General features: G+C 37.4%; 11 non-coding genes across 11 annotated transcripts; 1 reads left to right on the plus strand and 10 right to left on the minus strand.

Moving 5' to 3' along the window:
* Positions 1 to 25: 25 nt before the first annotated feature.
* TRNAQ-CUG (transfer RNA glutamine (anticodon CUG)) lies at positions 26 to 97 on the minus strand. Its single transcript has one exon. It is a non-coding gene; the product is annotated as a tRNA-Gln (tRNA).
* Positions 98 to 166: 69 nt separating this feature from the next.
* TRNAQ-CUG (transfer RNA glutamine (anticodon CUG)) lies at positions 167 to 238 on the minus strand. The gene has a single exon. It is a non-coding gene; the product is annotated as a tRNA-Gln (tRNA).
* A 69-nt stretch (positions 239 to 307) lies between these two features.
* TRNAQ-CUG (transfer RNA glutamine (anticodon CUG)) lies at positions 308 to 379 on the minus strand. Its single transcript has one exon. It is a non-coding gene; the product is annotated as a tRNA-Gln (tRNA).
* Positions 380 to 446: 67 nt separating this feature from the next.
* Positions 447 to 518, minus strand: TRNAQ-CUG (transfer RNA glutamine (anticodon CUG)). The gene has a single exon. It is a non-coding gene; the product is annotated as a tRNA-Gln (tRNA).
* A 207-nt stretch (positions 519 to 725) lies between these two features.
* Positions 726 to 797, minus strand: TRNAQ-UUG (transfer RNA glutamine (anticodon UUG)). The gene has a single exon. It is a non-coding gene; the product is annotated as a tRNA-Gln (tRNA).
* Positions 798 to 865: 68 nt separating this feature from the next.
* TRNAQ-CUG (transfer RNA glutamine (anticodon CUG)) lies at positions 866 to 937 on the minus strand. The gene has a single exon. It is a non-coding gene; the product is annotated as a tRNA-Gln (tRNA).
* A 66-nt stretch (positions 938 to 1003) lies between these two features.
* TRNAQ-CUG (transfer RNA glutamine (anticodon CUG)) lies at positions 1004 to 1075 on the minus strand. Its single transcript has one exon. It is a non-coding gene; the product is annotated as a tRNA-Gln (tRNA).
* A 68-nt stretch (positions 1076 to 1143) lies between these two features.
* On the minus strand, positions 1144 to 1215 carry TRNAQ-UUG (transfer RNA glutamine (anticodon UUG)). The gene has a single exon. It is a non-coding gene; the product is annotated as a tRNA-Gln (tRNA).
* Positions 1216 to 1282: 67 nt separating this feature from the next.
* On the minus strand, positions 1283 to 1354 carry TRNAQ-CUG (transfer RNA glutamine (anticodon CUG)). Its single transcript has one exon. It is a non-coding gene; the product is annotated as a tRNA-Gln (tRNA).
* Positions 1355 to 1460: 106 nt separating this feature from the next.
* TRNAQ-UUG (transfer RNA glutamine (anticodon UUG)) lies at positions 1461 to 1532 on the minus strand. The gene has a single exon. It is a non-coding gene; the product is annotated as a tRNA-Gln (tRNA).
* Positions 1533 to 13134: 11602 nt separating this feature from the next.
* TRNAC-GCA (transfer RNA cysteine (anticodon GCA)) lies at positions 13135 to 13206 on the plus strand. The gene has a single exon. It is a non-coding gene; the product is annotated as a tRNA-Cys (tRNA).
* The last annotated feature ends 255 nt before the right edge of the window (positions 13207 to 13461 follow it).

The following is a 13461-nucleotide window of genomic DNA, read 5'->3' on the forward strand; positions in this document are numbered from 1 at the left end:
GTCTCAAAATTAAACTGTAACATGAAGGTCCCACCGAGATTTGAACTCGGATCGCTGGATTCAGAGTCCAGAGTGCTAACCATTACACCATGGGACCGATAAAAACTTACTTCTTTCCTCAACAGTAGTCATCAATTAAAAGTCTCTAAATTAAACTATAACATGAAGGTCCCACCGAGATTTGAACTCGGATCGCTGGATTCAGAGTCCAGAGTGCTAACCATTACACCATGGGACCGACAAAAACTTACTTCTTTCCTCAACAGTAGTCATCAATTAAAAGTCTCTAAATTAAACTGTAACACGAAGGTCCCACCGAGATTTGAACTCGGATCGCTGGATTCAGAGTCCAGAGTGCTAACCATTACACCATGGGACCGATGCAAACTTATTTCTTTCTTCGACAGTAGCGATCAATTAAAGCCTAAAATTAAAATGAAACAGAAAGGTTCCACCGAGATTTGAACTCGGATCGCTGGGTTCAGAGTCCAGAGTGCTAACCATTACACCATGGGACCGATCCAAACTTACTTCTTTCTTCGACAGTAGCCATCAATTAAAGCCTAAAATTAAAATGAAACAGGAAGGTCCCACCGAGATGTGAACTCGGATCGCTGGATTGAAAGTCCAAAGTGCTAACCATTACAACGTGGGACCGGGGGAAATTTAGTTTTTTCCTCAACAGTAGTCATCAATTAAAGCCTTAAAACTAAAATGTAACAGGAAAGTCCCACCGAGATTTGAACTCGGATCGCTGGATTCAAAGTCCAGAGTGCTAACCATTACACCATGGGACCGATGCAAACTTACTTCTTTCTTCGACAGTAGCCATCAATTAAAGCCTTAAAATTAAAATGTTACAGGAAGGTCCAACCGAGATTTGAACTCGGATCGCTGCATTCAGAGTCCAGAGTGCTAACCATTACACCATGGGACCGATGGAAGTTTACCTCTTTCCTCGATAGTAGTCATAATTTTAAGCCTTAAAAATAATGTAACAGGAAGGTCCCACCGAGATTTGAACTCGGATCGCTGGATTCAGAGTCCAGAGTGCTAACCATTACACCATGGGACCGATACAAACTTACTTCTTTCTTCGACAGTAGTCATCAATTAAAGCCTTAAAACTAAATTGTAACAGGAAGGTCCCACCGAGATTTGAACTCGGATCGCTGGATTCAAAGTCCAGAGTGCTAACCATTACACCATGGGACCGATGCACGCTTACTTCTTTCTTCGACAGTAGCCATCAATTAAAGCCTAAAATTAAAATGAAACAGAAAGGTCCCACCGAGATTTGAACTCGGATCGCTGGATTCAGAGTCCAGAGTGCTTACCATTATACCATGGGACCGATGAAAACTTACTTCTTTCGTCTACAGTAGTCATCAATTAAAAAGTCTCAAAATTAAACTGCAACAGGAAGGTCCCACCGAGATTTGAACAGTAGTCATAAAAAAAGGTCCCACCGAGATTTGAACTCGCATCGTTGGATTCAAAGTCCAGAGTGCTGACCATTACACCATGGGACCGGGCGTTCCAGCGTTTGCCATTATAATGAATTATGGTTGCTATAATATTTAGTGGGAAACGTCTTTGCGAGTTGAGACAGAGTGAACGGGTTCTGTTCCTGATACAGTTCATCACTTTAATATTCGAGCGGCTTGTGTTTCCCCCAATTTTAGGCTTTAGTTTTTTCACCTGAACAAAAATACGAACTGCAATTATAGAATATTATTTGACAGATTGCCACTATATTCATATTAAAAAAATTATAACTCTAAATCATGATATATTTTTCATTTTATGCATATAGAATGATTATACTCCACTTTAATGTTCGGACAACTGCTGATTGTACACATTTCTTCCTTTGTTTACATTCCGCATCTACTAGAACAGGCCTTACAAGGTTTGCGCTCTTCGAGCCGGCTCGCAGCTCATGAGCGGAATGCAGGTATTAGCTGCGCTCTGTATAGGGTGGACCGGAAGAAGGAGTGATCTCGTACAAAATGTTCACAAAAGGAAGTAGTATTGAGAGGTTCATGAAATGAATTCCCGTTCAGTGTTTGCAAAACTTGGACTTATTAATTGATACAGAAATATTATTTTACAGAAATAATAGAAATTTTATACCTACTTAAATGTACAGTATCATTTTCTTATATTTTTATTTATCAGTACATGAAAACAAGGTTTTATGCTGTTGGCAGCTGAAAGGAACAGTAGCCTACTTATCGTAATGAAACATCAGTTACAGATGTTCGATGCCTGCCTTTATTAATGTTGATTATAGAAAACAGTTGCTCACAAATATAAATGTTGAACCAAACATAGCAATCATTTTCACAGCTAGCCTGTGTAGTCGTAGATATTATTGCTAATGTTTAGTCTTGTAAAACTCAACCAGGCTAGTAGTATTATTCAAACGATCTTTAGCCCTTAGGCCACATTGAAGATCAATAAGTCCGAGCTGTAAATCGTTAAATGTTATGTTTTATTTAACGACGCTCGCAACTGCCGAGATTATGAGCACTCTTAAATGCAATCGACCTGGCCTGGAATCGAACCCGCAACCTCGGGCATAGAAGGCCAGCGCTATACCAACTGCGCCAACCAGGCCCACCTGTAACTTAAATGACATTGTTTCAACTGGTGTTGAAGGAATTTATTATGGTAACTTTAAACTTCTTTTCAATTAAGACAAGATTTTTAGTAGGTTATTTTACGACGCTTTATGAACAGCTTATATCATTTAGCGTCTGAATGAGAAGAAGGTGATAATGCCGGTGAAATGAGTCCGGGGTTCAACACCGAAAGTTACTCAGCGTTTGCTCATACTGGATTGAGTGAAAACCCCGGAAAAACTTCAACCAGGTAACTTGTCCCGACCGGGAATCGAACCTTGGCCACCTGGTTACGCGGCTAGACGCGGTAACCGTTACTCAACAGGTGTGAACCTTAAGACAAGATCTTGGAACCTAGAATTAAATTCATTTTGAATTTCAATTAATATTTGCACATAATCGTTTCACATGGCTTCATCATGAGCAGTTTCTATCATTCGAAAGTAAGACACATTACCTTCCCGAAACTGACTTACGAAAAGTGTAAGTTTACGACTGAAATCCCGTAATTTATTCAACATATCAACAATGAGCTGGCCTTTTCCCTGAAGAGAGATATTTAAATTGTTGAAGATTAATATCTAAACTCGTAATGACGTATTATGTTACGTTTCTTTCTACCTTTCAAAATGTTGTGGCAGATAAAGCACTGAGTATTTACTCCAGCAGCTATGAAAAAATAAGCATTTTCCCATGCAACATTGAAAGAATTTGTCTGATTACCACTTTTCCGTCTTTTAGATTCCTTCATACTGTACTGTAGCAGTAGTAAGCAACGTGAAACAGTTACTGAGAATACGCACTGCACTCCACTAGATAACTGAGTGGTCATTTCCCTCTCCTCTACTTATATACAGTATAGCAAGTCTATGTCATTCTGACGTATCTTCCTCTCCGTTTCGGCGAGCGGTAAACACCGCTCTCCCGCCCCGAACGAGCGCGCGCGCTCGTTGAGCGCTGTTTGTGCAGGCGTGTACTAGAAGAAGGGGTAGGAGTGGCTTGTCTTACCGGTCCTCTACTGTGTTCAGTTTCTGTAAAGACGTCACTAAATGGGATGAAAAGGAATAAATACGACATTTGAACAACGTCAGCATGTGATTTTCCATCACACAAAGGTCACGCTGAAAGACAAATTGCACAGACGTTGCAAACGTGTAAAAGTACAGTTCATGATATAATAAGGCACTATGAAAAAGAGGACAGAATAGTTTCTACATCTCAAAAAGGTCGACCAGAAATTCTCATCAGAAGAGAAAAAAAATCTTCTCATCAGAAAAATCCAGGTAGAACCAAAACTGAGTGCATCGAAACTAACCGCCAAACTTAATCAAGAAACATCCTGAAACTGTGCGTAGACATAATAAGAAAGCCGGATACAATGGAAGAGTGGCAAGGAAGAAGTCGTTTATTAGTGAAAGTATAAGTACACGTAAAAAATGATGAAAATTAGTGGCGAAGTGTAATATTTTCAGATGAAAGCAAGTTCAACGTGTTGACATCGGATGGAAGAAAATATGTTTGGTGGAAACCGAGTGAGGAACTCAATACTAAGAGCATGAGACCAGCAGTATAACATGGTTGTGAAAATGTCATGTTATGGGTTTATTTTTCTTCAGCTGGAGTCGGAAAAATGGAATTTATAGAACACATAAAGAATCATATGGATTATTTGAATATCCTGAGAAATAATTTACGCAGTAGTGCAGAGAAACTAGATATCAGAAATATTTTCCGTTTGTACCAGGACAACGATCCAAAACATAGGCTTGTAATGTGAGAGCTTGGCTACTTCATAATAAATTGTGATCTCCACTCCACCTCAGTCACCTGATCTCAATCCTATTGAGAATTTGTGGCAGGAACTTGATGTCAGGGTCAGGAAATTTGAAAGAAAGAACTCAGGAGAAGAATCAGAGAACTATGGGACAAAATTGATTGTGAAAATACGGAAAAATTAGTTGCCTTCATGCCGAAGAGACTGGAAACTGTGATAAAAGAGAATGAACGTCACCAAATACTAGGGCTTAGTTCTTAGGCACAAGTGTGAGCTTATATTTTATTTTATTCAAATTTGTTTTATATTTTGCCCGAATATTAAAGTGGCTGTGATAAATGTATAGTAAAGAAAAAAACTATTTCAGTTAATGTTATATTGTAATATAGATTTATTGTTTATTATGTTATGAGATGCATCACAAGTAGAAGTTTCGTTTTATTTCTTGTGATACAATTTTGTTGTATTTAATTTCCGTGTAACGGCATAAAACTGATTAAATAGCAGTTGCCCGAATATTGAAGTGAGCCACTGTATCTATGTAATATGAGGAGGTATTGATAAGTTATTAGCGTAATATTGTAAAATATACTGTACCCAAAAACAATGCTCAACATATTCATCTTTTAACTGTATGCAAATAGCACAACGGTCATTAAGCAATTCCAAGTCTTTTTAAATTATCGTTATGGTCTGCAAACCACTCTTCCACAGTACTATTACTGCCTCATCTGCATTCGATGAAACTTATTTCCTTCCAATTTCTTTTTACTTTTGGAGAATGATAGTAGTTGGTGAATATGGGGATGGTCAGTCAGGTCAACACCAACTTGATAAGTTTTTTGCAATGCAGTCAGAGATTTGTGAGCGAATGACTGATCACATTTTTTGGAATTTCACGAAGATCTTTATCAACAATTTTACCCGAACCTTAGTCAGCAGTGAATGGTAATACAGTTTTTCCTTGTTCTTAGTAGTATGCCATAATTGTTTCGTCTTTGTTCCATAAGACAGATGCTAGGACCTTTAGTGCCAATTTTTGAACGAGAAATTTCTTGAGCTGGGAGAATCAGGATATTTCCATTCTTTGGATTGTACTTTCATTTGTGGATCGTAATTTTCGTCCATATTTACAATACGATCCAAAAATTTGGAAGAATCCTCTTCAAAATGGCGGCTAAGCGAGTTGAAAATTATCACTATGAATCGTTTTTGATCAGCATTCAGACATTTAAGGTTCTGAATAATTTCAAGGGAAAAATTGTTCCGGGGCCGGGTATCGATCCCGGGACCTCTGGTTGAACGTACCAGCGCTCTCCCAACTGAGCTACCCGGGAACTCCACCCGACACTGTCTCAATTTTTCCCTTTATATCCACATAGCTCGCGTGGGCTGACGAAACGCCAGAGACCACATCGAATGCACACAAACTCTGTGTGACTTGGAATTGTGGTTTTCTGTTAACGTACACAGTGACGTATATATTATGCAAATCTAGTCTTTCAGGTGAAGCTCCCTGTAAAGCAGATACCCGGCCCCGGAACAATTTTTCCCTTGAAATTATTCAAATCTGCTTTACAGGGAGCTTCACCTGAAAGACTAGATTTGCATAATTTAAGGTTCTATTTAGAATTCTAACTTTCCCAGACGCAAATCATGATGTGCAATATGAAAGACACGTTCAAAAGAAATTTTCAGAGTATCTGATCCTGCGAGATAATTTTATGCACGGAATCGATAATTTCTGAAGTGGTCGCAGAAACAGACCTTCCAATACGGTATTCATTTCTGATCTCTGTTCTTTCACTTAAATTCCGCAACCCAACTTCTGGTAGCATACAAAGGACAGTAATTCATTAATGTATTCATCATATCCATATAAATTTCCTTACAGGAAAATCCTTACAGAAAATAGTACATTATGCAACGAGCCTATAATGGTAGTAACTGAGACGCAAGTATGTTTGTTTATGAAACGAGCGCAAGCGAGTTTCATAATTTTCATACGAGCGTCTTAATTACCATTATAGGCAAGTTTCATCAGTAAATATTACACACTTTATTCTTCTTTCTCCTACTATCACTTTTCCCATGTTCTGAAAACAGTTCTTCACTAAATCCTCCAAGTAGATGTTGAACAGGCAGGTGATAAAGGGCATCCTTGTCGTACTCCTTTCCCTATTTCACTTCTCCTATCCTGACTTTGACTCGCTGTTTCACACAAAGGTTACTCTTTCCAATCCAAGCCAATTTTCTTTAGGATCCCCATCAGTTTATGCCAATCCACTATGTTAAAAGCCTTTTCTAGGTCCATAAATACTACATAGACTTCTTTATTCTTCTCTAGGTATCTTTCGTCGATTGTTCGAAGCAGTCCAATTGCATCTCTTGTTCCTTTTCTCTTCCTGAAGCCAAACTGCATGTAGATGCTAAAATATATATGTGTAATGCTTTAGTGTTCTCAAATTGTGATAAGAACACAATGGATTACACTACATTATGCACGAATAAGTAATTCCTTTAGGTCATAAGAGACTGCGGTGAACTAAATGCATGCAACATCCGACAAACGCCCTTGAAGGTCACGCGAATGACAGGCGCACCATGGGAGGCAACGTTTCTGTACGTTTCGTTACGTCATATACGAAGGACTCTCTGTACCACTTCTATTACTAAAGTTACGACTACTAATACCACTGCCAGTGCTAAGTTGTTGTAAATGTTGTACTATGTTACTGTAAAGCTGTCAACTAACTAACATCATATTGCTCTTTTGAAACTTAGTCTACCATTCAGTGCGATTTTTATAGACAATATAATTTGTGTCACGTTTCAGTACTGTTTACCAGAAGAGAGAAGACTTCTGCAGAAAATTTCTGAGAGTCAGTGACGGGGAAAGGTATTTTACCGCGCGGACATCTGTAGCAGCTATCGTCTCATTGTATTTCGCAACTTTCAAACAAGATTCACGTGCATCAAACAGCGAACTGCCGCATTCAGTTCAGTGATCTTTCATTAGAAATAAATACCCCTGAATTCTACTTAAAAATTTTAGTCTACAATGAACAGTGAGTAGTAGTAGTAGTAGTAGTAGTAGTAGTAGTAGTAGTAGTAGTAGTAGTAGTAGTAGTAGTAGTAATAGTAGTAGTAGTAGTAGTGGTGGTGGTGGTAGTGGTAGTGGTAGTGGTAGTGGTAGTAGTGGTAGTTGTAGTAGTAGTGGTAGTGGTGGTGGTAGTGGTAGTGGTGGTAGTAGTGGTGGTAGTGGTAGTAGTAGTGGTAGTAGTGGTAGTGGTAGTAGTAGTGGTGGTGGTAGTAGTAGTGGTAGAGGTAGTAGTGGTAATAGTGGTGGTGGTGGTAATAGTAGTGGTAGTGGTGGTAGTGGTAGTAGTAGTGGTGGTGGTGGTAGTGGTAGTAGTAGTAGTAGTAGTAGTAGTGGTGGTAGTGGTAGTAGTAGTGGTAGTGGTGGTGGTGGTAGTGGTAGTGGTAGTAGTGGTGGTAGTAGTGGTAATAGTGGTGGTAGTGGTGGTGGTAGTGGTAATAGTGGTAGTAGTGATGGTAGTAGTAGTGGTGGTGGTGGTAGTGGTAGTAGTAATAGTGGTAGTGGTGGTGGTAGTAGTAGTGTTAGTGGTAGTAGTGGTGATAGTAGTGGTAGTGGTAGTGGTAGAAGTGGTAGTAGTAGTGGTGGTGGTGGTAGTAGTGGTGGTAGTGGTAGTAGTGGTGGTGGTGATGGTAGTAGTAGTGGTGGTGGTGGTAGTGGTGGTGGTGGTGGTGGTGGTGGTAGTGGTAGTAGTATTAGTGGCAGTAGTAGTAGTAGTAGCTTTATTTTGTCTGGCAGAATTAAGGCTACAAGGCCTTTTCTTCCACTCAACTATGTTTGAAACATATTATTGTTAATTATAGTTAACAATACAATTTAACCTTATAACATGTTAGTCTAAGGAAGAGACCAGTGAAATGCTTTGTGTGGAGTGTAGCATTGTATGGTGCAGAAACATGGACATTACGACCAAGTGAAGAGAAGCGACTAGAAGCATTTGAAATGTGGATATGGAAAAGGATGGAGCGTGTGAAGTGGACAGAGAATTGGCTAAGTCACTGTTTGAGAAGAAATTGACTTCTGAAGGATGCACTGGAAGGAATGGTGAACGGGAGAAGAGTTCGGGAAAGAAGAAGATATCAGATGATAGACGACATTATGGATCATATGAGGAGACAAAGAGGAAGGCAGAAAATAGGAAAGACTAGAGAATGCTGGGTTTGCAGTGAAATACCTGTTCTTGGACAGAATACTATGCATTAATGAATATGATATTGATAATCATTCATTTTTTTATAGGTCATGTTTTTTGTGAAGAACAAATATGTATTTAACCATTCTACCCTACGTTCACTTTTGTGAAGTGTTAAAGGCTTTTGAAGTTTTTTGAATCTATATGTCCACGTCTTTTTGTATATTTTTCCATGAGGCATTACATCGTTATTAATTCTGCCATTGTTTTTCAGACATAACTTTAAACTAAACACAAATCAACAAATACTCAGGACAGAGTCTACTACAAATCATCTTCAAAATAGTATGAGAACGAACTTATAAAAATGAGACGTCGCAGATTAAAATAGGCTACTATTACTATTCTACCACCGCTATCATCTCTACTACTACCACTACCAATATTAATATCACAACTACTGCTACCACTACTATAACCACCACTACCATTACCACTGCTACTAAAGTCTGTGTGATGTATCTTGTCTCACTGTGAAAAGAGAGAGAAAGGAGATATGTCTTACGTCATCTGTGTTGTTATGGCAATGGGGGAGTGAAGCGATGCCGTTCATCCATCCAGTGGCGGAAGGGACCAGTTGATACATTCTGTAGCGCAAAATAAAATTACAAAATATCTCTCTTCGTACTGTGTAGTTCCGTCACTGAGCTTGTCTTTGAAGAAACTGAGTTCCGGCAGCCTGTACAATAACAAGATTTTGAAAGGAATCCTGAAAATTTACAACCCTCCTATAATCTCCACCCTCATTTGAAGGGACTTGGTTTTATTGCTACTGAGACAAGATAAACCTTACCAGGTATACTACTACCAAGATTGTCACTACTATTAGCACCAATACTACTGCCACTACTACTACTACTATATTTTTAAAACAATGCGGTTGGAATCCACTTCGGGTAAATCGCAATATTTTATGTTTTTTTTTTTAATTACATTAAGCCCATTGACTATTAATGTAAGAATAATATAATTATTTCACATGCAGCATTTCCTGTTGAATTGAGTATCAGATAATATACTATATATTATTATAAGGAAAATTCGTATAATAGTTTATGAAAAATCACAGTACATAGAAAAACAAACAAACAAAAAGACGACATATAGAAATCTACTTTCTCGCTGTAAGGCGTACAGAAGACATGTAATATTAATTCTGAGCGCGATCGAGTCAGATTTAGAATCTTTCCGAATCAAGTCGATTAGGTTGTTGGTAGAGACGAACAACGATCGAGAAAGCAAGACAAACAGTGTCCGCAAAGCCGAAAACGCGCACGACAATGATGTATACGTCACGTCGTTGACGTAAAGACTACTTGTGAGTGTTTCGAGACATCGAGATTGATCACTCCCGAAGTCCCGAACGTCAAATAGCCTTGAATCGCCACAGTTGTTTATACCTGACTGAACTTTTATCTACATTGGCAACTGTTATATATGTATAAACAATCAAGTAGCCTACTATTTGAAACTTCATCTCTACCTTTCAGTGTATAATAATCCGTTTCCCAATCTTTATTTAATTACTAGGGCCTTATTAAAGGCTAGGAATTTTCTTTTCATATGTTTGAGATCAAGATATTAACGTTATGTTTTATGTTTCTTAGAAATGAAAATTTATTTGAGAATTGTTTTTTCTTTCTCTTTATATGACCATAGGTAATATCATAACTATAGTAGAACCAGAACATTTTGATAACTAAGGTACTGTTCTGTTTTGTCTTTTTGTCCCAATTAAAAGTTTATAATGTTATTTATGTCAATTATGTACTCTATCCAAAGTTACTAAATCTTTCCACGCCGACCAAATGATATTTCGAGAATGATGAGCGAGACTCGAAGCGCACGAGAATGACGAGACAAGACTCGAAAGACAAATGCAACGAACACAGCGAGCGAGAGCGGCAGTTTTGTTCATTTCTAGTTATTTTAATGTAGCTACTCTTTCTTCATCTCTAGTTGTTGGGTTTGTCGCGCTAGCATTCTGTCTGGACTGTACATGAGATCTTTTCAGACAAACGGGTGCTGTGGAACCATTGAACTGGAAACAGAACTCGATGGCCATGCTATTCTTTTTAATTCCTCAGAAATATATATTTTTTTCTCTGTCTGAGGCAGAACAAGGGACACCTGGGTGGACGGTGGATGACGTCATCGTGTGATGAAATGAAAATACTGTGCTAAGTAACACACCTCTAACTTTCGGACTTATTATTTTGAGTGCGTATTTTATGAGCTAAGGAGAAAAAATTAACTGAAAAATAAACATAACGCTTTCTAAATGAAGAGTCCACTGCAAGAATGATGGATGCCACTTTCTTGTCGAAAATGAACCAGACTGTCAATGCATAGCTTAAGACATATAGAATGTATATAGAGAGTTATATGGCATTAACACTGATAGTCATTGTTCAGTAATGATCGGAAAATCACAGTTAAGCTTTGAGAGCTAAGCATTTCAAACTTTCAATTGCTTCTCCTGCAAAATGTATTCCAAAAGACATCCATCATTCTTGCAGTGGACTCTTCAAATGTTGTATGGCTTTCTATGAACACGAGACTAGTCTTACCAATTCGCACGAGGTTAGGCCTACATCATTGTCCTCAGTGTCGTCATATTTCTATTATTTAATAGCAGTATTAGTAGTAGTATTTATTTATCTAACCTAGTAGAGATAAGGCCGTCAGGCCTTCTCTGCCCCTCTACCAGGGGATTACAACTATAATATGAAGAATAAAATTACAATTAATATTAAATTTACAATTACAATTACAATAAAAATTAAAGTACGACAAGATTACCTGATTAATGAAAGCTAGACAATTTATCATAGAAGTTAATAACAAAGAATATTTTTGTATTTACTGAATTACAAATTAAACCTACAATAACAAAATTCTATAGTGATGAAATTACCATATATTGAAGTATTTTATGATAGATTAAGGGAACTATTTACAAGAAACCATGTCTGAACGAGTCTTAATTACTAACCAAGTGGCTAGTAAGTTTTCGTTTGAATTCAATTTTATTTCGACAGTCCCTGATGCTAGCAGGTAACGAATTCCAGAGTCTTGGCAGGGCTATTGTGAAAGAGGATGAGTATGAGGAGGTGCGATGGGATGGTATTGTTAGTATTGTTTCATGGCGAGAGCGTGTGTTCAGATTGTGATGGGAAGAAAGGTAAGTGAAGCGAGACTACAGGTACGAAGGAATAGAAGGGATCAAGATTTCGAAGAGAAAGAGAAGTGAATGTAAATTTCTTTTCTTGTCTAGTTTAAGCCAACCTATTGTTTCCAGGGATGGGGTAATATGATCATATTTACGAACATTGCTTACAAAACATTCACACAAATTATGAGCACGTTGAAGTTTCGTTTAGTATGAGTTCATTGAAATATTTTAAGTTAAAGTTACAAAATTATCTCATGATGAGTTGCCAAACTTACAGTTATGACAAGAGTTGTATGTTTCCACGTATCCTCTATCTACACTTAGATATTCTAGTGATTCTTTATTTTATTTAACTTTATTTATTTTTGTTTAATTATTTTTCCCGATATTGCTTTTCAGAGAGAAGTCGTGCTACTTGTTATCTTAACATTTCTTTTTATGCATCTATATATTATTTTTATTGTATGCTCTGTACTTTACTATCTTTTATTATTACTATTTTACTATTATTTCATATTTCTATACATTGTTTACATCTCATTCATTTTGGCTTTTTGTTTACGTTTCGTTATACTTTTTTCTTTTTGTTTGTTTCTTTCTTCCTTTCTTCATTTTACTTTCTCTTTTTCTTCCTTCCTATATGTTGTAAACGTAAGTAATGGCATTAATTTCAAGGGGTTATTCTTTGAGATATTTGAAACAAAAATTTCAATACAAGTTTACTCGTTTTGCTTCCTTTCGAGAATTTTTTTTATGTGAAACTTTCATAGAGTGTTTTTGGAAACCCAGAGTTAATGATTATGTCCCGTGACCAAAATATTGTACGAAATGGAAATATAAAAATTGGAGACTCATCCTTGGAAGAGGTGGAAAAATTCAAATATCTTGGAGCAACAGCAACAAATATAAATGACACTCGGGAGGAAATTAAACGCAGAAATCACCAAAATGTTTTTCGAATGGCTCAACATTGGCTTCCAGGAAATATCCAAGACTAACATGCCTAAATGTAGGTTGTTTCGTTAGTAGTTTAATTAGCCTTTCTTGTTGAAGGAAAAAAAACCGCCAAATCAAATCAGAAAACTTTGTTTAAACCTTCAGCCAAAGATCAAAACAAGACTTGGATATTGAAATAATAAATTGTAACGATCCTTGTACGGCGTAATATTATAATGAAGAGAGCCATCCAATCTGTTCCTGATAACGCTTGTCTCAAGCTCAATTTGACAAGTACACTCATGTTATTGATTGTTATTAGGAAACTGTCGTGGGGGTATAGCTCAGTGGTAGAGCATTCGACTGCAGGTCGAGAGGTCCCCGGTTCAAACCCGGGTGCCCCCTACTCATTTTTCGTTCGAATTGTGGTAACGGTAATAGGCCTACATTTATTTTACCTGTGAAAACTTACTTTATACTTTGTGAAATTTCGGGCATTTGTACTCTTTTATTTTTGTAGAATAATTATTTTCCAATATGTTTATTATGTTTACTAGCTCTGCACATTTACCTTAATCTGTAACAAGAATTATTAAATATTAAATTTCTTTATAATCAGAGAGCGAAACTTTTTGCCCCATGGGAGAGAAGCAAGTCATT

This window comes from Periplaneta americana, chromosome 4 (assembly GCF_040183065.1).
Source record: "Periplaneta americana isolate PAMFEO1 chromosome 4, P.americana_PAMFEO1_priV1, whole genome shotgun sequence".
NCBI classification, from domain to species: domain Eukaryota; kingdom Metazoa; phylum Arthropoda; class Insecta; order Blattodea; family Blattidae; genus Periplaneta; species Periplaneta americana.